Genomic DNA, 24,120 nt, shown 5'->3' on the forward strand with positions numbered 1-24,120 from the left:
GGGACCTGGGTACAGAGTGCTGTGGGAGTCTTCTGCCCTCTGTATCTTCCCCTGGACCCTGAAGCTTAAGCATTATCTGCCTCTCTCGCTCTCTCTCTCTCTTTCTTTTAGAAATAGGAGGAAAAGGTAGAGTAGAAATTGATTTCTTGCAGAGACTGAGGCGCCGAATGATAGAGGGAATAAACATTTCCCCCGGATAAAAATGTTCTTGGTAAGTAATCTTATTTTCTGCGGTTGAAAAGGAAACACTTTGCTTCTCACCGTCCCATCCCCCTCTCCATTCATTTCTTTGCTCTCTGTATGGAAATCACGAGCTGGGTCAGCGGAAATTTTCTTTTCCTCCTTCCTAGGAGAGTAGTAGCTTGTAAGGGTGAATTTGAAGAAAGGGGCTTTAAGCAAGCAACGTGAAGGCTTTAAGGTCCTACATTTCCTACGTTCACAATCCAGACACAGATAAAGCTGATGCCTGCTTGCTTGCTAAATGGGTAAATATCTCCCTTATTTCTTACTCTCTTTCCTTTCTGAAAATAAAATAGTTTGGGGTCGTAGCCCCGTGTCTGTGCCCCCTTCACCATGTTCTAAAATATATATTTTTTTCAGTTTCAGATATGAGAACACCCTCTGTCCAATTCTTGCACCAGAAACAAATTCATGGCGACCGAAGTAGGTGTTTGCATGTCGAGGTGATACCTATGAATTCATCAAGCCCTCTGGCTTCCGTGAGTCTGCAGCACCCCCAGGCTGCACACGCTCATTCTGTGGAGAATGGGTAGGTGTAGGAGTGGGAAGGAGCTAAAGGGCTCTTGATTGTGCTGACGTCCTATGTCACTAGGTGCGGAGAATAACAAAGATTGCAAATTGTGTGAACTTGGTTTTTCAAGTGTAAGCTGACCGTTTTGGATGTGAACAATTAGAAGAGACTTCCTCTAAGAGAAACCATTGCAATTTTGAGTTATAGAATATATTTTACTAGTGAACTATTCATTTTTTTCCTCCGTTGTCATTCTTTCCGCTGTCAATTCCTTATCCCCAAATTTTAATGATAACGGTGAGCTAATTGTCATAAAATGTATTCAGGATGCCCTCAGCCTCATCTGAAATATCTGATCTTAAAATTCCATTGATAAGATGGTAAGAATAGACTTTATTTCAGATAATCAATTTTCTAGAAAGCACCAATATAAAATCCTAGAAGAGAGATAGCCAAGTGGGATATTACAATAGTAAGGCGCACCGTGCAGGTGTGCAAATCTGTAGTCGTCATTACTATCAAACTTGGCAAGGGAAAAAATTTCACTAAGGATATGTTTGTATAACTATTTTTTTCTTTCTCTCCTCAGGCTGTATTCCATTCCTAATGATGTCCTGGAACAGAAGGTTTTCTTAAGTCATCTCATTTTACCAAAAGGATGATTTCTGTGTATGTCCAAGTGTTTTAGACATATGTTGCTAGGGGGGATCTGAGGTCCACACAAGGAGGATGAATATCCTGAATTACATTCATTACAAACACAAACATAACATTTGTGGCAGAAGGAGAGCCTATTTTTCATATAAAAATTCCAATATGCTTCCTAAACCTACTTAACTAATTTGTTATTCAAGGAAATAGATTTATTTGTTGAGGACCCAACTTAAATTAGAAAATGTAACATTAGCATTTTTAGCATATATGTGAAATAAATGTGAGGTTGATTTTAAATATTTGGAGAAAAACAGGACAGGATAAAAAATATTAATTTTGTGACCCATTGTTCCTTAACCTTAAAATAGTTTATAGCACTTCAATAAACAATGTATTTTAACATTATATTAAATCATATGATTATATTTGATCAACCCCCAAATAGAGCCATAGGCTTTATATCTCCTAGCTGGTTTTTACCTTAAGTACAATTCAGGTTTGAACTTAGATTCAAACTTATGTACTCATAAGTTATGCATTTTAATTTTATGTTGAGCATGTCTTTTCCTGGATAATCTCCAGGCACATCTGCAGTTGGTATTTTAGCAAGTTTTGTATTACAGGTAATGTTTTTGTCTGCTCTTCTGGCTCCATCTTCTTTTGAAATATACAGGTACCACCTAATGTATTTCTTACCCATTAATCCACTAAAATTTCCAATCTAAAAGCAACATCCAAGATATGTTGAATTAGAGAAAGTGAATTAGTGAAGCAAGTTGCTTGTGAAGAGAAATGTCAATATGCTTCAGATTATTTTAACCTGAAATCAAATTTACAACAAAAATGGGTTATAATAAGTACATTCAAACTGTTCCTCATATACAAAAAAGAGTCATACATAACACGCACATTTATGCATATATAATTGCCCTCATTAGAATATTTACATTTATTCCTTTTAGTCTCTTTGTTATGTGATTATTTTGGTTTTAGAGTTTTCTCTTTGAAAGTGTCTAAAACTTCTTAAATACTTAAGTGTGCAAGCATCTTCACGTCTCACTTCATGAGACTGTAACCAAGCAGGACCCTGTAAGGCCTTCCCAGAATAGATACACACCCATGTCCTGCGCCTGTGCTTTGTCTGTAGAAAAACTTTAGTCAAAGAATAAATTTAATCAGAGAAGTCAGAAAATGCAGAAAGAAAGGAAAACAGTCAAGCAAGATAAAATAACAATACTTTAGCCTTTAAACAAAGTCAAGGACTTTTAGTTCTTAATCAAGGACTGTAGATAATATTCTGAGCCACGTCCTTTGAGCTGTTTTGCAGATACTGAAACCCCCGACAGTAGGAGAAGTTATCTGTCTGCTGCCCACAAGCACGGAGACCCCAGACTGGTTGGAACCAGAAGGGTGATGATGTTGACTCCTGATGACCTCACCACCAACCAATCAGAAGAATGTCCACAAGCTGACCACGCCCTGCTCCCTGAACACTATAAGACTCCTCACTACCCTCTCCAGGACGGGACATACAGTCTTGAGGGCATTAGCCAAGGCAAGAAAGCTGTTTCTTTCTACTTCACCCAAAACTCCGTCTCAGAGATTTAATCCAGCACAGGTGTACAGAGGCCGAATTTCAGCAACAAGATCAATATGCTGCTAAATAAACTGACCAACATATTCAAATCTCAAGAAAGTGTGTTGGAACTTGTAGGGACATTCAAGATAGTTTAGTCTAACTCCTTCATTATGATTGAGAGATTGAGAACCAGAGAGATTAAGTGATTAGTGTAATCATACACTAACTAGTAACCCAAGGAACTTTAAATGTAGCTTTCCTAGCTTCTTAGCTAGTATTCATTCTAAATCAATTAAATTCTATTACTACCTGCTAAAACAAGTACTGCTTCTGAGATTGGGCTAAGTAATAAATGAAGAAGAGAGAGAGCAGTGCAAAGATCAATAAATTGCAGTCTTTTCTGAGTTTTTTTGGTTGATAACACTCTTCATTGTAGAAAACTTTTCTTTCCCTGCTATGTTTTATCCTCCTCTCCTCCCTCCACCCCTGCCCTCAATGATTGGAGAACATTTCATTATGTAATTTTACTTCCTCAGGAAAGATTCTCAGTGCTCCTTTTGTTTGTGCATTGGCTTGTTCCCTAGACTATTTTCAACCACACAATACAACCTTAAACTGTAGATAATTCCAACCACCTGAAGATCATGCTCCATCATGTCACCTCTGTGTTCTACTTTTTAAATTTCCTACCAATATAGGAATAGGACTGTATCAAGAGGAACCCCATCATCTCAAAATAAGCTGCTTAACTAGACCCTGACTTACATCAGAAATGACAAACTCACACACACACACAATATGAAATAAATGCAGAGACTAAGACAGTGCATTGTTAAGAAAACGTCATGCAAAAAAAATAAAATCCATGTTCCATTAAAAATGGGCTATCCTGGGCTTCCCTGGTGGCGCAGTGGTTAAGAGTCCGCCTGCCGATGCAGGGGACACGGGTTCATGCCCCAGTCCGGGAAGATCCCACATGCCGCGGAGCGGCTGGGTCCGTGAGCCATGGCCGCTGGACCTGCGCGTCCGGAGCCTGTGCTCTGCAGCGGGAGAGGCCACAACAGTGAGAGGCCCGCATACCGCAAAAAAAAAAAAAAAAAATGGGCTATCCTTATTAGGAGAAAAGCTGCAAGACTTCAGCCATTTAGGGGGTGTTCAATTTTCTGCAGTGGCTGAAGCCACATATCAGTCTTCATTCTTTCATATACATCAATATTTGAGTATTACATTCAAGTCATAAGTTTTGGAAATAGCAAACCTAAAAGACAAACATAAACACTAAAATCTATTGGGAGTTATTATTACTTCAGAAGGGGTATCATTCCAGGATTAAACAAGACGAGAGTAGAATCAGATTTAAACATTAGAATGTGCTCTTTAATATAAAATTAAATTTTTACACTAATCTAGAATATTCCAAAAGATGAAACACATATGAAGAATTTATACTGGTTATTTTATGTTTCAAGTCTTGAAAAAAATCCATACTAATCAAAACCTACTTGTTGATAAATAAAAATATCTAATTGTTAAAGGGAAAGATAAGTAAGTTCATAGAATTCTTTTATTATTTTTTTTTAACATCTTTACATAGAATTCTTTTAAAAGCCTTCTATGGACCTGTTTCTTTAAATAAATCATCTCAATATCAAATTGTGCAATTTTGTTATGAACATTTCATATATGACGTAACAGTCTCAAAGAGCTTAATTAATTTGCCAAACCAAGTAGAAGAATCAGAATCGGAAGTCGGGGGACACAGAGTTTTTTTTTTGTTGTTTTTTTTTTTTTTTTTTTTTTTTTGCGGTATGCGGGCCTCTCACTGTTGTGGCCTCCCCGTTGCGGAGCAACAGGCTCCGGACGCACAGGCTCAGCGGCCATGGCTCACGGGGGCAGCCACTCCGCGGCATGTGGGATCTTCCCAGACCGGGGCATGAACCCACGTCCCCTGCATCGGCAGGCGGACTCTCAACCACTGCGCCACCAAGGAAGCCCGACACACAGTTTTGAGGGCATTAGCCCACTGTGGCCCCCTTTGCCTGCCAAAGCAATAAAGCTATTCTTTTCTACTTCAAAAAAAAAAAAGAATTGGAAGTCAGTTTTTATGATGTCATAGTTTCAGTGGATTTCCACTGTACCTTTCTATCACATAAAATACTGGGATATAGAAGCACTCTGGGAAGATTTGTTAAGTAGCATTTATATTGCTATATGTGTTTTTGTGTGATTGATAATGTCTTCACATGTACATAATGGGATTCAGAGCCTAACCTATAATATTTCAAACACAAGCTGCTTACTATCAGTTCCATGAAGAAGGAACCGTTACTGTATTTTTTCAATATTTATTCTTAACTTATTCACTTGTATCTCCACTGATGAGTACAGGATACTACAAAAAAAAGGAGCTGAATTAGTATTTATTTAACAGATTAAATTAAGTACCTCATCAAACTTTCCCTCTTTAACATTCTTATAAAGGCTTATTATATTTAATTTTTATCCAACATTTAGAAATATTGTTACTAAATGACAGCATTCTTCAAAATATTTTCAGAATATTTGACATATATTAGGCCTAGTAAACCATGTTAATGATGATGACCCTTGGCTGTTACATGGGAGTTTATGTTTTTATAGATACCTTACTAGCCATACTAATTTAATCCTCTCACCATGCTGTGAATTAAAGCATTTTGTTTATTTAAAAATAAGAAAAATGAGGTTTGAGGAAATTGAAGCATCAGTTTTCATTACTAAAGGAAATAATTGAGCTATTTTTAAATCATCTTTCAGTTCTTAATTTGTTGGACAGAAGAAGAAATTTAATGAAAATATCAAGTTGTAAATTTTATTAATAAATTATTTATGCAAGTGTAAATTGTTTATCTGTCAACTTTTGCAAGTAAATTATATTTATAGAAGAGTGAAATGTTTTTAATATTATGAGTTGTCCTATGAAGCTATAAGGTTATATAACATTTTGCTATTCAGAATTCTCAGAATTAAATTTTTGACATTAACAAAAATGATTATTTTCTAAATTGTACTATCAAAATGTATTCATGAGTATAGTGACCAAAGTATGTTCATTGGCATAGTGGTTCTATGGATTGATGGAATATCAACTGACATGTATAAACTTGCACAATTTTTGAAGTAACTTACAAAAATGTCAGTCTTGAAAACATTCAAAGAAGTGATCAGATACAACTTCCTTATAATCCATCCTTGTATCTGGATTTCAATAGTTAATCAGTTTGGTAGAAAGAATACTAGCCCCCAAAATGTCCACATTCTAATTCCCAGAACGTGTGAACTAGGCTCCTTTATATGGCCAAAGGAACTTTGCCAATTTCATAAGGTTAAGGACCTTGAGAAACAGATAGAAGCCTACATGAGCTGTGTCTGCCTAATGTAATCACAAGCATCTTTACAAGAGAAAGGCAGAAGGACAGAGTCAGAGAAACAGATGTGAGGGCAGAAGCAGATGGAGTGATGGGGACCACCATAGCCAAGGAATGCAGGCAGGGCACCCTCTAGAAGCTGGAAAAGGGAAGGACACAGATTCTTCCCTAGAACTTCCAGAGGAAATGAAGCCTTGCTGACCCATTTTAGACTTCCGACCTCAGGACTGTAGGAATAAATTTGTGTTGTTTTAAGACACTATGTATTTGTGGTAATTTATAATAGCAGCAATAGGAAACTGAGTCAGTCAGCAAAGAGTTCAAAAATAGCTAGTATGTTGTTTCCTCTCAAGTAACTTTATGATTTAACAGCAAACTCTTGCTTCATGGCCATTCCATTCCTCCAGGTACTGAAATATTTCATCAAGAGCCAAGTTGATTCTTCCAACTTGGTTGTATAAGGAATGGATAGAAACCAGGGTGTGAAGAACTGGACAAAGCACTACTTTCCATAAATAAACGAACAATTTTAAAGCTTATAATATTACATAGTTTTGTTCATTTATAATGTACTACTTAGTATAGTTTTACACATACTATCATTCAATCCATACTGACTTGGTTTTTTAAAATATAGATATAGGTATAAGAGAGTGAATAAAGATCTTTACATTTGAAGATTATATGAAAAATATATGGTATGGAGAAAAACCACAATAAGATTAAGTGCAGAAGCCAAGGGAAATTAGCAAAATATTACAAGAAATTTGAGATCTAAAATAAGACCACTAGAGAATGACTGACAGGGAGCGGGAGGATTTTTATTTTCTTGAAAGACTGACATGAAGCAATTTGATTGTTTTCTCCTTTTATTTTGTACAGTATTGCAATCAAGAAAAGAAACTGAACGTTTACTTAATTAGGATGCATCATTAATTTTAGTGTCTCATGAACTCCTAAGGCCTATCACCCCTTTAATGAAAATGAAAAGAAACTAAGCTACATGATTGCCAATTCTCTTGGTATCTCTAAATCTCTCTAACACTTGTACTTCCTATTCTGAAAAAATACATACCTTGTAGGAGGATGAAAAGCAATCCCTCAGATTGATCACAGAGTTTCGCCTCTGAGGAGAAGATATGAATTTACAGACAAAAGCAATTTTAAAAGACCATATAAAATGAATTCATTTTGTATTTATGGAAGGAAACCAAGCCTAAAAGTCAATTCAACAAATACGTATTGAGTATGTATTCAACAATCGTTTATTGATGGTATTATATATAAGCAGCAAGGTTCTAAATGTTATAAGGATATAAAAATAAATAAGTTACAGTTTTATGCCCTAGGAGGAGGATAAAGGGAGTAAACTGATAAATATAAAGGTCTTTTTGACTCCATACCACACTCTATTCATATAATCAATCATCCTTTTATTAAAAGACAAAAAACTATTGATTGTCATCTAAAGGCCAACACTTCTGAGGATAATGTACTGAATAAGATGACCAAAGTCATAGACCCCAAGTATCTTACAAATATTGACACAGCAGCACCAACAAAAAAAATAACAAACCTAGAGTTGAATAATTGCTGGTGTCTTTAGACTAGGCATAAGATCCCTTGAGCAATACATGCTTCATTTATTTACATTATTTAATAGCTTCTGGGAGTATGTAAGTTTGTTACGTATTGCCTGCACTTGTTGGGAGGAAGAGTTTGCTTAGAGTTTAAGAGTTCAGGAGGATGGATGGTTTTTACACTATAATTTTAAAGTGGCAATTAACAATTCCAGTATCCTGTTGTTCAATTAAAATTTGAAATTTGTGCCGATGCACCATTCAGTTGAGTCAGCGGGATGAGTGTGGTGATCTGATACACAGTAATTCGGGGACCCAGATGCCTTCCATCTCATGACCCAGTGTTCCTCTAAGTCCTTAGATATTCTCTATTCATACAGTAAATGTGGTAAAGAGAAATTGTGGAGGATCACTTAGGAGATTTTGTGGGCCAGATCTAGAAGTGGCTCATATCACCTCCATTCACACTCCATTGACCAGAACAATTCTTATGACCACATCTAACTGCAAAGGAAGGTGTAAAATGAAGTCAAGCTTTGTGTCTAGGAAGAAGAGACCATGGATAGCAATCTGCTGCACTGATACTCTCAAACCACAGCATTCTGATATGTGACTAAAGCATCAAACCATACGTTCAGTGCAGGGCAGCGACTTCAACTTTGCTGTGGGAAGGAATTAGATAGAGTTTTATGTGGTGCATTGTTAGGTATCCAGTCCTTGTCAGCATCTAGAATGGGCACTGCACATGGTTGGTGCTTAATAAATGTTTGTTAATGAATGAATACCTATGGCCTTGGGCATTCCCATAAAATATCCCTGTGCCCAAATTTGGCATTCAACTGTATATCCACACACACGAAAGTGAATCTAAACACAGAATTATACTTTTTACAAAAATGAACGCAAAATAGATCACAGACCTAAATGTAAAATGCAAAACTAGAAAGCTCCTAGAAATAACATAGGAGAAATCTAGGTGATCTCGACTTTGAAAATGATGTTTTAGGTACAACACCAAAAGCACAATTCATAAAAGAAAAACACTGATAAGTTGGACTTCATTAAAATTAACAACTTTTGCTCTGCAAAAACACTACTATGAGAATGAAAAGACATGCCACAGACTAGGAGAAAATATTTGCAAAACACATACCTGATAAAGGATCGGTATGCAAAATATACAAAGAACCCTTAAAACTCAAAATAAGAAAAAAAATTAAACATGGGCAAAAGATCTGAACAGTGATCTCACTAAAGATTTGCAGATAGCAAATAAGCATATGAAAAGATGCCCAACATCGTGTCATTAGAACTCTGCAAATTAAAAGAACTAACACAATATTGTAAATCAACTATACTTCACTTCAAAAAGAACAATGAAATGGCACTGCACACCTACTAGAATGACCAAAATCCAAAAAACTAATAATAGCAAATGGTCAGAGGATGTAGAGAAACAGGAATTCTTATTTATTGCTGGTGGGAATGCAAAATGGTACAGCCATTTTGGAAGAAAGTTTTGGCAGGTTCTTATAAAGCTAAATGTAGTATTATCATATGATTCATCAACAGCATTCCTTATTACTTACCCAAATGAGTTGAAAAAGTATGTTCACAGAAATACCTGCAGTTTTATTCTTAACTGCCCCAAACTGGAAGCAACCAAGTCATCCCTCAAAAGGAAAATGGATAAACAAACTGTGGTATGTCTGTACAGTACAATATTATCCAGTGATTGAAAGAAGTGTACTACTAAGCCACAAAAAGACATGGAGGAACCTTAAATTCATATTGCTTAGTGAAAAAAGCCAATCTGAAAAGGGTATGCCCTGTATGATTTGAACTATGTGACATTTTGGAAAAAAAAAATACTACAGAGACAGTAAAACAATTAGTGATTGATCAGTGGTTGGGTTTTATTGGTGATGGTGGTAGGGGAGAATGGGATGAATAAATAGAACACAGGGGATGTCTATCTCAAACCAATGGTCAATACTTTCAGGACAAAACAATAATTGATCTTCTTTCTACATCTTTGATTGCTGCCTTTGAGTTACTTTTTCTACTATATTCTCATCATCTTGAACTTTTAAAGTTGGAATTCCCTAAGACCCAGTCCTTGAACTTTTTCACATTTACATCTATGCTAAATCTCTTGGAGAACTCATTCATTTCCATGGCGTCCAATACCATTTGTCTACTGATTACTCCCAAGTTTATATTTTCAGGCTGACCCTTTCTCCTAGACTTTCCAGAATCTATATAAATTCCTATTGAACAATTTCACTTGGAAGTATAGTAATCATCCTAACTTTAACATGTCCAAAATTCAGCTGTTGGACCCCAACCCTTCCTCAAACCGGTTCTACATATGTTCTTTGCCAACTCAATTAGAGACAATCCATCTGTGCACATAGGAAAAAAAAGAGAGAGAGGGATCTTTGACTTCTCTCTTTTTCACAGAGCTCATACCCAAATAATCAACAAATCATCTTAACCCTACCTACAAAATACATCCAGCATTTTACTACTTCTGATCCTTTTCATTGCTAATTTTTTTTTTTTTTTTTTTTTGCGGTACGCGGGCCTCTCTCACCGTTGTAGCCTCTCCCGTTGCGGAGCACAGGCTCTGGACGCGCATGCTCAGTGGCCATGGCTCACGGGCCCAGCCGCTCCGCGACATGTGGGATCTTCCCGGACCGGGCACGAACCCGTGAACCCTGCATCGGCCGGCAGACTCTCAACCACTGCGCCACCAGGGAAGCCCTCATTGCTGACATTCTAACCCAAGCCACCAATTATCTCTAACCTGATTTATTGCAAGAATATCTTCTTTGCTCTGCCTCCCCCATTACCATTTCTTTCTATCCATAGCAACAAATACTATAATCCTGTTAAAATGAAAATTGATCATGTAACTCCTCTGCTAAAAATATACAATGAGTTCCTGTTTATCTAGAACAAACACCAAAATCATCACCATGGATCCCAAGACCCTAAAACGTTTCATCTTTCTTTATCCCCTAGTCTGTGAGTACTGTATCCTTAGTCACTCTCTTCCAGCCACCTTGGCTTCTTTACAGAAATTTCAAGTCATGCTCCTTCCTTAGGCCATCATATTGATAAGAAGTCCCATTTTATACTTGTCTCCTAATTCCAGTGCTCATTGGGTCCCAAAGCAGCTGTTCAGTATGATCTCCCTCTGGAAAAGCTCGATAGTCTCCACAACATACACAGTTCATGAGAAACAAAGTGATACTTCTTCAGGCCCCTTTTCTTTCCAAAAGGCCACAGTGCAACCTTTCCTGTATTGTCAACAGCACCCTTGAAAGTTGTTCCTTTCCAAAACTCCAGGAGAAAAGTGGAGCAGAAATTTCTCTCCTCTATGACATCTTATTATCTCTATTCACAACCAGCCTTCACCTTGCTCTTGGCTTCCTCTCCTTTCTTCCTGTGGCCAAGTAGACTTTAGTTAACTTTCTATAAGTAAGAAAACTGTCCTTATGTCTAATGTTCCAAACATTAAAGTAAAAATTCTCTAGATTGAAAATTCTCTGCCAGAGTAATAAGATTCTGCTGTGAATCCACTGAGATCTGGCTCTCAAAGGTAAGTTTTTAAAACTTAGTTTCTTCAATGTTTAGCTCTTATAAACAAAAAAGCACTTTGGTTTCATACCATATAACCAGTTGAGACTAAAGAAACACATTCAGGACATTAATTGACATTGTTTTTCCCTTAGGGGAGGAAAGAGCAAACAACTGCTCAGTTAAAATATTCAAATTCTATCCCATTGCATTAAAGCAAAAATGGGCTTATGTAAAACTTTTACAAGAAAGAGAAACACGAATTAATGAGTTTGACTCTATCTACATGCAAGAATGTGCTTTTATTTCAGGGCAAATATTTCTTTGTGGTCTTCTCTATGACACTTTCTAGTGTGCTATCTAATACATCCTAGTAGATGCTGAATATTTGACTCAGAAAAATTCCTGCCCTCAAAAGCCAGATGCCATCACTCCTATTCTTGTCAGAATATTGATTCTATCAAGTATCTGCTTCTTTAATTTATTATTTTAAAAATCAAATCTCAAATTAATTCTGAATTACGGGGTCTAGGCCACATGCTTGGGCTACAAAAAGAAGACAAAAGAGGAAAATAAGTTTGAGAATCAAATTGTCTAAAAGTGTGTAGAGAATATGCAAGGAAGTTACAATACATTGCAAATATCTACCGATTTGTATATAGCTTCTACGGTTAAAAGGTAATGAACTTCACAGTCAATATGAGGAGGTTAAAGCAAAATAGTGACTATCTAAAATTAAATTTTAATTGACAGATTATTGTAAATTTCTTATAGAATCATAGAATATTATTGATTGATTAAAATTACCATGCAAATACATTTAAAAGAGATTTGAAATGTACTCATCTTACTTTTTTCCCATGCAAATGTTATTTTTCCAGCAGCTTTTCTTCAACTTGCAAACCAAACATCCAGTATATAAAAAGCTATGAACATTGTCCAGTACAATTATTCCTTTTTAATAAATTCTAATTGAGTTCTAGGAAAAGTTGTAATTGAACTAATGAAACAATTCATGCTTTTACCCATATCATTGCCTAATACATATTAATATGTATAAACTTTTGAGATTATTAATATTGGAAAAACACTTTCAATCTAGGATGTAAAAGGAAATAATTATTGACAATTATAAAGTAAGAGGATTAATTTTCTTAAATATTATAAATGTAATTAATAATATTTTAAATACTATGTTTATTAAAAATTCGTACATATGTGCTGTAGAATCCTCAGTTTATTTGCCATTCTCTCATGAATCAATTGATAATCCTTAGAGGAAAGATACAAAGTATTTTAAAGTAAATATTGTTTATATAGACAACATTAGGAGCCCTAAAGATTTCTTTGTTAAATACAATAATACATACACTCAAGTTTTCTAGATTTAATTATGTTTAATTATATGCCACAGAGGGAAAAGCAATACAATCAATTAAAAGCAGAAAAGACACTGGGACGGAAGGGTAGAAATTTTGGTCACAGATAATATAACCAACTATTTCTAGTAAAATAAAATTTCTTTTAGCAATTATTGCTACATTTCTTTGATGAGATCTTAATTTGCTTTGAGAATCCCATAAAAAAAATTTATTTGCTCATAGAAAATAAGACAGTATTTGTTGTTAAGCATGAGTAAGTAATAGCAGATTTTTAAAAGTCACCTTTGTCTTGAACAAGTATAAGAAAATGTGTAAGTTTTCAAAGGGCAAATATATATTTGCAAATTAATATATATAAAATATAAAAGAATGTAAACTCAATATATTCATCATGCTATATGTCCCACACATGGATACCAGCAGGTTTGCATACATTTTAATCATTTTACTATTAACATATATTTATATAACCAAGTTCTTACTAAATGTTCTCAGTAATAAATTCTGCCTAATATGTAAATAGTTGATTTATTTCTAATAGTGTATAAAATTCATTGTTACATTAGAGTTCAGAAAAAATATACTTATTTATATATCTATTATAAGTAAAAGTATCTTTCTTTTGTTTAATACAGGTCATTTTTATTCTATGCATTCACAGAAAATTCTTCAAACATCATCACAACACTAATGATAAACTTGGTAGCATGATCTTGGTAACTCTCCTTTATGCACTCAGAGTTGGAATATATGCCAGTCTTCTCATATCTTCCTAAAACCGTGGATAGAACAAAATCAGCAAAAGGCAGGTAGTGTATTAGTCTGCTCAAGCTGCCATAAGAAAATACTATAGACTGGGCCTGTTAAACAACAGAAATTTATTTCTCACAGTTCTGGAGGCTGTGAAGTCAAAGATCAAGTTGTCTGCATAGTTGGTTTCTGTTGAGAGCTCTCTTCCTGGCTTGTAGATGGCTACCTTCTCACTGTGTTCTCACATGGTAGAGAGAAAGCTTTGGTGTTTCTTCCTCTTCTTATAAGGGCATCAGTTCTACTGGATCAGACACTGCCTTTAGGACCTCATTTAGCTTTAATCACCTCCTCAAAGGCCCTATGTCCAATGCAGTCACATGGGGTAGGGGGTTAGGGTTTCCATATCTGAATTTGAGGTGACCCAATTCAATCCATAGCAGATAGACTATGCCAAAAATGATAATTCACCTCAAAAATAATTTACCTTTACTTTTAATTTACCTGATGGTTTTTTTTAACCATCAGTCTAGACCAGGAGTAGTTCACCACTTTCTGTTTTACCAGAGATGGTAATGCTTCCATGCAGAGTACCCTCCAAAAAGAGTGCTCATGAAGTAAACTGTGAGTTATGCATAATTTCTTACTAAACTCCAGCAAGAAAACAATCGTTAACTGGAAGACCCAGGATATTAAGTTAAACAAACACCACAAGAACGTATAGGGGCAAAAACTAGGGAGATTCACAACTGAACTTTCTGAGACAGTTTTTTGCCATATGGGGATAATTAAATAGATTAACTTCTAAATAGAAGCATTTTCATTTTCTCAGTCTGCACTCTCTCCCTAAGAGATTTCTTAAAATCTATTATATGGTTAGTACAATGGCTGGATTGGACTGGATACTTGTCATAATACGAGTTGCTCATCGTCTGAAACCCATTCCTATGAGTGAGGAATTCTCCACTGCATGAGACTAGTTTGGACTCAGAGAAGCTACAAAGATGCACTTTTCCAGCTCAAGCATATGTTCTAGGTTGGATAATCAGATGCACATGCCTAGCAGAGTTTAAATCTCCAACTAGGAAACAAATCATCTCACACAGTCAGAGGTTCATTTTCAGGGTAGCCTCCGGCACAGCTGCAGCTTGGGCACAGCACTGCTCCTGCAGTGCTGCACTGCTCTTTGCAGCACTGCAGGAGCAGTGCTGGCAACATCTTAGCAACATCCAGTATCCTATGGCACAGAGGGGTCGAGGTGAATGAGGTGGGAGGTATGAACATTCTCACTAGAAGGGCTCTGGGGTATGATTTTTGCTTTGAGTTGACTACCTTGCATTCTTTGCCCTTGATTGTTTTCTGAGCCTGGTTCTGTGGACATATTTGAGAATACCTGAGTCAATAAAAATCCTTCCAGTAAAGCCACACTTCTGCTTAAATGATCCACAGTTGTTTCTATTGCTTATTTATAGGAAACCTATTTGCAAGTAACTGTAACTTGTGTACTACCAGTCCAGACTCCTCTTCTGTGCTCCCGATGGGCACGTACAACTGACCATGCAATATCTCCTATTAGAAGAATGTCACAAAATACTCCAAATCAATAAACTCAAAACTGAACTCATCTTCTTTTTCGTCAAATCCTACTCCTTTTCCAGTATCCCTAAACTCAGTGGATACTCCCACCATCCATCCAACTGTGTAAGTCATTCCTGAATTACTTTCTTACTCTTCCCCCAAATTGAATCATCAGGAAGTGCATACAACACCATAAAAAACCCTATTCTGATCAGTTCTCACTGTGTCATTATAACCCTTGCCCAAGCTGTTATTGTTTGTCATTTGGATGACTGAAAGCAACTCCTAATTGCACCTAATCTGAATTCTCTACAACCTAGTCAGTGACATGTTTTCAAATGTCATATAAACCATGTCATCCCCCCAATTATAATTATTTTCAGGTTGTACAAAACTCTTCTTTACGTTTGTTAATGAAGACACTGCTTTATTTCATTCTCTTCTGTCTGCCATGCTCCCACATGCTTCACGTCCTTTACACCTGCTATTTGTCTGCCTGGAATCAGATCCCTTTTCATCTAAACTTGCTTGATTTCTACTCTGCTGTCATATCACAGGTCAGGTGATATTTTCTGGTGGGCCTTTGACATCTCTGACAAAATAAAATCATTACTATAGGCCTAACATTTGTAGGTATGTGGTCATACTGCATATAACAACCAGTAATCATTATACAAGAAAACGAATTAGGTTTTCAACTCAGTGTAAACCTATAATTGAGTTAGCTGCCTTTAGACATTGATATTAGAATATTAAAGGCCAGTTTGCCATGGTAAAGGATTATATCAGGTAAACTTTGCAGCTTTTCTTATTTTTAATAAAAATAGCATGTTATAAAATAAGAATTAAATGCCCTTCAAATACATATAAATATTGAGAAGAAAGGAATAGCAATGACCTAAACAAACAAACAAACAAAAAACTCTTGTTTTCTCAAAGAATAGGATATTGCTCATTCTGAACTGTGGAGCTGACTTTCCCAAAAAGAAAAGCAAATGGTCAAGTGCTCAAATGCCAGGCCTGTTGAAAGAGTGTTCATTGGAAAACTCACAGGGATAGAAGCAGTAGCAGCTGTGTAGGTCCCTGATCACCTGGTACACATCTAGAGGGCTAGCAAGGCGTGACGTCACACTCCAGGAGAGGGATGCTGATCCTTCGGCCACAGATCCTTTAAGTGTCAAGAGTGGTAATGTTACCGAGTCTAAACTCATACTGCTCGCTGCATGACAGGCCAATAATCGAGAGATGAGTTGCTGGGGAAAGAAATAATGACTTTATTCAGAAAGCCAGCAAAATGAGACGATGTGTCCCAAAGAACCATGTTGCCTGAGTTAGAATTCAGGCCTCTTTTATACTAAAAGGGAGGGAGTAAAGCCAAACACTTACAGGTTCCCATCAGACTCCAGAGGGGATGTGTTAATTTCTTCCTCCTGCAGTCATTCACAGGTGGGTCTGGTCGGGATGTTTCCTGTGAGCTAAACAAAGGTATTTTAGCTTAATGCTCATTACCTGGGAAGCAGGGTTGCCAGAGATGGGTCATTATGTATAATTTAAGCTTATAGGCAACATCCCTTTAGTGATTAACTTGTAATAGAAAACATGACAATTATGTCTCTACCTAAAATGAACATTCAAAGTTATATTTTTTTAAATTACATAATTGCAAGGACCAAGGCTTGCTTGCTGGCCTAATGTGTATGGTCTACACTGGAGAATGTATTTAACAGTAATAACTGGAGATGTCAATATCCCACTTTCAAAGCCAGAGAGAAAAATTAGGCATAAGATCAACAAGCAAATAGAAAAACACTATAAAACAACTAGACTTCTACAAAAGAGGCACCTAATAAGAGCAGAGTGACACATTCTTCTTGAGAACCCAGGGAACATTCTCCAGTGTAGACCATATGTATTAGGCCACAAAACAAGTCTTGATAAAAGAACTGAAATCATACAAAAGCATACAAAGGATGTTCTCCAATCCAGTGTAATTAAATTTTTGTAAATTTCAGGAGAAAATGTAGGATATTCACAAATATATGAAAAGTAACATATTCCTAAATAATAAATAAGATAAAGAAGAAACAACAAGGGAAACTAGAAAATACTCTGAGATGAATGCAGTTAAACTAGTTTTTAGAAAGAAATTAATGGCCATAAGTGCCTATTTTTAAAAAAAAAAAGAGAGAGAAAAGATCTCAAATCAGTAATGTAAATTTACATCTTGAGAAACTAGAAAAAGAAAAAGAGCAATCTGGATGGAAATCAAGCATTAAAGAGAAAATAATAAGGATTAGAATGAAAATCAATGAAATAGAAGATAAACACATAGAGAAAATCAATAATATCCTATTTGGTTCTTTGAAAGTACTGACAAAATTGAAAAACTTTGAGGTATATTGACAAAGAAAAAAGAAGTCAAATTATTAAAATCACAAATGAAAAAGGAGATTACACCATTGAATTTACAGATACAAAAATATTTATAAGGGAATACCATGAGCAACTGTATGCTAACATAGTATTATGCTAACATATATTAAATAATCTTGATGAAATGGAACATTCCTGGAAAGGCACAAATTACCAAGTCTGACTCAGAAAAAGGAAAAAAATTTGAATAGACTTGTAATAAGTAAACAGATAGAATTAGTAATTCAAAAACTCCCTCAGAAGAAAACCTCACTCCAGGTCCAGATGGCTTCACTGGAGAATTCTCAACATTTCAAGAAGAATTTATCCCTATTCTTCACAACTCTCAAAAATAGAAAAGGAAGGAACACTTTCTATACTAGTCATATTTCTCCAGAGGAACAGAATCAATATTATATATGTGTATATGTGTGTGTGTGTTTAGAGAGAGAGAGAAATTTATTAGAAGGAACTGACTCACCCAATTATGGAGGCTTAGGTGTCCCACAAGTTGCCTTCTATAAGCTGGAGACCCAGGAAAATGTGTATAATTCAGTCTGAGTCCAAGGGTCTGAAAACCAGAGGAGTCAACGATGTAAATCCCAGTCCGAGGGCCAGAGAAGATGAGATGAACTGTCCCTGGTCAAACAGTGATACACAGAAAAAGGGATGGATTCGTCCTTTCTCCATTTCTTGTTCTTTTCCATCCCTCAGTGGATCAGGAAGGTCAAACTCCCTTATTGACTCCACAGACTCAAATGCTAATCCCATCCAGAAATGCTCTCACAGACACTCCAAGTGTAACGCTCAATCTGGGCACTTCATGACCAGTCAAGTTCATACACAAAATTAACCATCAAACTCCCCAACTCAATCTTATGGGACCAGTATTGCACTGATAACAAAAAGACATAGACATCACAGGAAAACTATCCCTTATGTGGATAGATACGGAAATCCTCAAGAAAATACTACTTAGCTAAATTTAGCAACCTAACGAAAGGATATATAAAATGACTAGTTAGGACTTACTGCTGAAAAGCCAGGTTGATTTACCATACAAAATCAACCAGTATTACATACCATATTAATAGATATTAATACATTAAGGAACAAATGCCATTTGGTCATTCAATATATGCAGAATAAGCATATAAACAATCTAGTACTTCATCATGACAAAATCACTCAATAAGCTAGGAATAAAAGGGATCTTCCTCAACTTGGTACAGTTTGGCTATGAAAAATCCACGGCTAACATCATACTTAAAGGTAAAAGACTAAGTACTTTCCAACTATGATTAGCAACATATATAAAGGATGCCTGCTCTTACATGTGGATATGGGAAGGGGCAAGAGGAGGGTAGTACGAATTGGGAGATTAGGATTGATGTATATACACTACCATGTGTAAAATAGACAGCTAGTGGGAACCTGCTGTATATAGCACAGGGAGCTCAGCTCGGTGCTCTGTGATGACCTAGACGGGTGGGATGGTGGGGTGAGAGGGAGGTCCAAGAGGCAGGGGATATGTGTATACATATAGCTGATTCACTTCGTTGTACAGCAGAAACTATCACAACACTATAAAGAAATTATACTCCAATAAAAAAAAAAGATGCCTGCCCTTGCCACTTCAATTCAATGTTGTGCTACAGGATTCAGCCAGGGAAATTCAACAAGTAAGAGAACTACAAGATATTTAGATTAGAAAGAAAGAGATAAATTATCTCTCTTCACAGATGGCCAGAATCATGTGTATAAAAAAACCTTAAGAAATCCACCAAAGACCTACTGGAACTAATAAACTAGTTTAGCAAGTTTGCAGGACAATTAATCTATGACAAAAGGGGCAAGAATACCATGCAGAAAGAAAGTCTCTTCAGTAAATGGACAGCAAAAGAACCAAATTGGACTACTCTCTCACACCAAACACAAAAATAAATTCAAAATGGATTAAGACTTAAATGGAAGACCTGAAACCCTAAACCTTCTAAAATAAAACATAGGCAGTAAGCTCTTTGACATAGGTCTTAGTAATATTTTTTTGGATATGTCTCCTCAGGCAGGGAAAAAAGCAAAAAGAAACAAATGGGACCACATCAGAATAAATAACTGGTTGAATTAATGCATTTGACTCTTTCACATTTTGTTTCTTTCTCTCTCCCTCTTTCTCATATTAAGTGGATTTTAAAATGTTTTATCTAACATTTTATCCTGCTTATTTTATGTAATAGTGCCCTCTCATGCTTTAAAATAGTCTTTGTAATACTTAGCTTCTTATGGCAGCATAGAATTTCATTGGTTTATTTTGTTAAATCTGCTTTATTTAAATATCATTTGCAAATGTTAAAACACATCTACTCAAATGTATTTCAAAAAATTTTAACAAATTAATGGACCTGTGTAACCACCACTGCATTCAAATTATAGAATATTTCTATCACCTCAGAAGTTCCCATACAAACACTGCTACTTCCCCACCTTATCTGGGCTTTAGGAAAAAACTGATCTTCTTTGGGTCACTATAGATTAGATCTGTCTTTTCTAAATTTTCCTGTAAATGGAATTCTACTGTCTAACATCTTTGCTCAGCATGTTTTTGATATTTATTTGTGTTGTTGTGGGTATCAGTAGTTCTTTGCTTCTTATATTTAAGTAACATTACAGTGAATGACTATATCACACTATGTTCATTCTGTTGATTCAGGTTGTTTCCAGTTTTCTACTCTTAAAAGTAAAGCTGCTGTGAACAATCATGTACACATGTTAGGGTAAGCAAATGTTTTTATTTCTTCTTTGTGAATTTCTGAAAGTTACATTGCAAGAGCACAGGATAGAAGTAGGTTTAACTTTATAATCTGTCAAGTTGTTTTCCAAAGTGTTTATATTAATTTTTATTCCCAGCAGGATGAGTGTCTAAATTGATCTATATCCTCAGCCACACATGGTATTATCAGTCTTTTTAATTTTAGCTCTTCTAATGTTTATTTCATTGTGGATTATTTTTCATTTCCTAGAAGAAGAATAACAAACACCTTAACAGGCATGAATTAGTTATTTGCCTATCTTGTTTTCTGGAGTGTACTTTCAAATAATTTATCCATTTTAAATTCTTTCTTATTCATCTTTGCTGTTTTCATTATTCAATTGTAATTTTTTTTTCAGAATCCTCAACACAAATTTTTGTCATATACACACACACAAGCACACACACACGATAGTTTTCAAAGAGGAAATTTAATTATGATAAAAGTCAAATTTATCATTTTTTTCTTTTAAAATTTGTGCTTTCTATATCTTATCTAAGAAGTTTTTGTATAATAGAGTCCCCCAAATTTCCTCTATGTTGTCTCTAATAGTTTCATGATTTCAGCTCTTATTTTTTGGTCTATGATCCATTTCCATTTAATTTGTGTATATGGTATAAGGTAAGAGTTAAGGTTCACTTTTTTAATATGATTATCTATTTTTTTCAGTACCATTTGTTGAGAGGATTACACTGTAAATGTAATGCTGATTCAGTGATGGTGGTACATCACTTAGAGATGTAATTAGAGAACGAAGAACAAGAAAACCCCAAAGTTAGCAGAAGGAAAGAAATCATAAAACTCAGATCAGAAATAAATGAAAAAGAAATGAAGGAAACAATAGCAAAGCTCAGTAAAACTAAAAGCTGGTTCTTTGAGAAGATAAACAAAATTGATAAACCATTAGCCAGACTCATCAAGAAAAAAAGGGAGAAGACTCAAATCAATAGATTTAGAAATGAAAAAGGAGAAGTAACAACTGACACTGCAGAAATACAAAGGATCATGAGAGATCACTATAAGCAAGTATATACCAATAAAATGGACAACCTGGAAGATACGGAAAAATTCTTAGAAAAGAACAACCTTCCAAGAGTGAACCAGGAAGAAATAGAAAATATAAACAGACCAATCACAAGCACTGAAATTGAAACTGTGATTAAAAATCTTCCAACAAATAAAATCCCAGGACCAGGTGGCTTCACAGGTGAATTCTATCAGACATTTAGAGAAGAGCTAACGCCTATCCTTCTCAAACTCTTCCAATATATACCAGAGGGAGGAACACTCCCAAACTCATTCTACGAGGCCACCATCACCCTGACACCAAAACCAAAGATGTCACAAAGAAAGAAAACTACAGGCCAATATTGCTGATGAAAACAGATGCAGAAATCCTCAACAAAATACTAGCAAACAGAATCCAACAGCACATTAAAAGGATCATACACCACAATCAAGTGGGGTTTATCTCAGGAGTGCAAGGATTCTTCAATATACGCAAATCATTCAATGTGATACATCATATTAACAAATTGAAGGAGAAAACCAAATGATCATCTCAATAGATGCAGAAAAATCTTTTGGCAAAATTCAACACCCATTTATGATAAAAAACCTCCAGAAAGTAGGCACAGAGGGAAAACTTTGCTCAACATAATAAAGGCCATATATGACAAACCCACAGCCAACATCATTCTCAATGGTGAAAAACTGAAACAATTTCCACTAAGATCAGGAACAAGACAAGTTTACCCACTCTCACCACTATTATCTGACATAGTTTTGGAAGTCTTAACCACAGCAATCAGAGAAGAAAAAGAAATAAAAGGAATCCAAATTGGAAAAGAAGTAAAATTGTCACTGTTTGCAGATGTCAGGATAGTATGCATAGAGAATCCTAAAGACTCTACCAGAAAACTACTAGAGCTAGTCAATGAATTTGTAAAGTAGCAGGATACAAAATTAATGCACAGAAATCTCTTGCATTCCTATACACTAATGATGAAAAATCTGAAAGAGAAATTAAGGAAACACTCCCATTTACCATTGCAACAAAAATAATAAAATACCTAGGTATAAAACTACCTAAGGAGACAAAAGACCTGTATGCAGAAAACTATAAGACACTGATGAAAGAAATTAAAGATGATACAAACAGATGGAGAGATATACCATGTTCTTGGATTGGAAGAATCAACATTGTGAAAATCACTATACTCCCCAAAGCAATCTACAGATTCAATGCAATCCCTATCAAACTACCAATGGCATTTTTCATAGAACTAGAACAAAATATTCCACAATTTGTATGGAAACACAAAAGACCCCGAAGAGCCAAAGCAATCTTGAGAAAGAAAAACAGAGCTGGAGGAATCAGGCTCCCAGACTTCCGACTATAGTACAAAGCTACAGAAATCAAGACAGTATGGTAGTGACACAAAAACAGAAATATAGATCAATGGAACAGGATAGAAATCCCAGAGATAAACTCACACATGTACGGTCATCTTATTTTTGATAAAGGAGGCAAGAATATACAATGGAGCACAGACAGCCTCTTCAATAAGTGATTCTGGGAAAACTGGACAGCTACATGTCAAAGAATGAAATTAGAATACTCCCTAACACCATACACAAAAATAAACTCAAAATGGATTAAAGACCTACATTTAAGGCAGAACACTCTATTGCAGAAATCACAGCAAGATCCTTTTTGACCCATCTTCTAGAGAAATGGAAATAAAAACAAAATTAAACAAATGGGACCTAATGAAACTTAAAAGCTTTTGCACAGCAGAGGAAACCATAAACAAGATGAAAAGACAACTCTCACTATGGGAGAAAATATTTGCAAATGAAGCAACTGACAAAGGATTAATCTCCCAAATTTACAAGCAGCTCATGCAGTTCAATATCAAAAAAACAAACAATCCAATCCAAAAATGGCCTGAAGACCTAAATAGACATTTCTCCAAAGAAGATATACAGCTTGTCAACAAACACATGAAAGAATGCTCAACATCACTAATCATTAGAGAAATGCAAATCCAAACTACAATGAGATATCACCTCACACCAGTCAGAATGATCATCATCAAAAATCTACAAACAATAAATGCTGGAGAGGATGTGGAGAAAAGGGAATCCTCTTGCACTGTTGGTGGAAATGTAAATTGATACAGCAAAAACTAAAAATAGAACTACCATATGACCCAGCAATCCCACTACTGGGCATATACCCTGAGAAAATTATAATTCAAAAAGAGTCATGTACCTCAATGTTCATTGCAGCTCTATTTACAATAGCCAGGACATGGAAGCAACCTAAGTGCCCATTGACAGATGAATGGATACAGAAGATGTGGCACATATGTACAATGGAATATTACTCAGCCATAAAAAGAAACGAAATTGAGTCATCTGTAGTGAGGTGGATGGACCTAGCGGCAGTCATACAGAGTGAAATAAGTCAGAAAGAGAAAAACAAACACCATATGCTAACACATATATAGGGAATCTAAAAGAAAAAAATGGTTATGAAGAACCTAGGGGCAGGACAGGAATAAAGATGCAGACCTAGAGAATGGACTTGAGGACACAGGGAGTGGGAAGTGTAAACTGGGACAAAGTGA

The sequence above is a fragment of the Phocoena sinus genome, chromosome 1 (assembly GCF_008692025.1).
Source record: "Phocoena sinus isolate mPhoSin1 chromosome 1, mPhoSin1.pri, whole genome shotgun sequence".
NCBI classification, from domain to species: Eukaryota; Metazoa; Chordata; class Mammalia; order Artiodactyla; family Phocoenidae; genus Phocoena; species Phocoena sinus.